The 1,748-nt window shown below is 42.8% G+C and overlaps 1 protein-coding gene across 1 annotated transcript in view; it reads left to right on the top strand.

Moving 5' to 3' along the window:
- The window catches only part of HUS1 (HUS1 checkpoint clamp component), a 60,553-nt gene that overhangs the window by 2,368 nt on the left and 56,437 nt on the right, over window positions 1-1,748 (top strand). The window lies entirely within an intron of this gene.

Here is a 1,748-nt window from a genome sequence, read left to right as displayed (position 1 = left end):
TCCCTACCCTGCAACACTCCCCCTGTGCCCCTCATAATCATGCACTCCTGTTTGTCCTGCATTTTCTCAGTTTGAATGGTGGTCCTTTGGTGTCCCATGGTTTATTGCTTAGGGGATGCATTACCATTGAGTGTGTGGGTGCAGCATCCTGGGTTGAGTGGTCTGTGTGTATATCTCACTAACCATTGGGCTGAGAGCCCACCCCTGGGGGTGAGTTTTATTCCAGGCGCTGAATGTATTTCAGGGCCATAGTAATGGGAGTCTCACCAGACTTCATCTGACCAGTAATTCTGGTCATTATTGAGTTTTTGGATTTTGTTCCACGTTTTCTCTCTCACACTATCCAGGATCTCCAGATTTGATCCTTTCCTGAGTGGTTGGCATTGGTAGCTGGGCACCATCCGGTTCTTCTGGTCTCGAGGGCCATCGTGTCCTAAGATTAATTGCTTCTAAATGCCCTTTTTTTTTTTTTTTGCATTCTTCTTCACTTCCGAAGCTGGGAGACCACTAGCTACATTCTAGATGGCTACTTGAAAGCTTTTAAGACCCCAGTCATTTCTCACCAATGTAGGATGTGGAGCAATGCTTTTATGTATTTTGTTGTGCCAATTGAGTCTGGTGTACCCCAGTACTATGGTCCTGAGGTAGTAGCTCTATTGGATCTCTCTCCCATAATGTTGGGATGTCTGTGAGGGATTGCTCTGTGTCTGTTTTCTATTGTTTCTGTAAGGAGTGCAGTATTTTGTATCATTGGTGTCTGTACAAGATGAGCCTCAGCTGAGTCTATCCTTGGTCTTGAGTATAACTCTATTCACTGATCCCTGTCTGATCATCTCAGGTGTTTATCTGTATAGCCTAGTGTTTGGTGTTAATGTAGTATTGTGGACACATTGGTTGGTTTTAACATTTGTCATCTATCTATTATGAGCACAGTTCGGTGTCCTCTCATTTCCCAATGTTATCGTTGTGGTCATCTATCCTTCCCGTATATCCTTCCCCCTACCCATGTCAGTGTGTAAGCCCCAACTAGCCCTAAATTAATCCCTCTCTTTCCCTCCCCATCCTGGTAACCTACTAGGTGAGTTCCCTTTCCCAAGCAAACCCTTCTCTGTCTTTTTACAGTAATGCGCTCATACAGCACTTGTCCTGTGATTGACTTATTTCACTCAGAATAATGTCCTCCAGGTTCATCCACGTTGCGAGATGATTCGCGTATCCCTCATTGTTCTTTAATGTGGCATAGTATTCCATTGTGTGGATATACCGTAATTTGGTTATCCACTCATCCATTGATGGACATTTAGGTTGTTTCCATCTCTTTGCTATGGTGAATTGTGCTGCAATGAACATAGGTGTACATATGTCTGTTCATGCGCTCTCACCTCTTTAGGATATATTCCTAGTAATAGAATTGCTGGGGCAAATGGTACTTCTATTTTCAGTTTTTTAAGGAAATGCCATAACGTTTGCCACAATGGTTGTACCATTTTACAATCCCACCAGCAGTGCACAAGAGTTCCAATCTCTCCACAACCCCGCCAGCATTTGCTACTATCTGATCTGTTAAACTTTGCTATTATTGCTGGGGTGAGATGATATCTCGTTTTGATTAGCATCTTTCTCATAATTAATGATCATGAGCAATTTCTCATGTGTTTGTTGGCTGCTTGTATATCTTCTTTGGTGAAGTGTCTGTTCAAGTCTTTTGCCCATTTGTGAATTGGGTTATTTGTCTTTTTGGTGTTGAG

Source organism: Orycteropus afer, unplaced genomic scaffold (genome assembly GCF_000298275.1).
Source record: "Orycteropus afer afer isolate SDZICR_OR568_19922 unplaced genomic scaffold, OryAfe1.0 scaffold00121, whole genome shotgun sequence".
NCBI classification, from domain to species: Eukaryota; Metazoa; Chordata; class Mammalia; order Tubulidentata; family Orycteropodidae; genus Orycteropus; species Orycteropus afer.
Note: the sequence above shows the minus strand (reverse complement) of the source record. Positions and strands in the feature narration are given on the sequence as shown.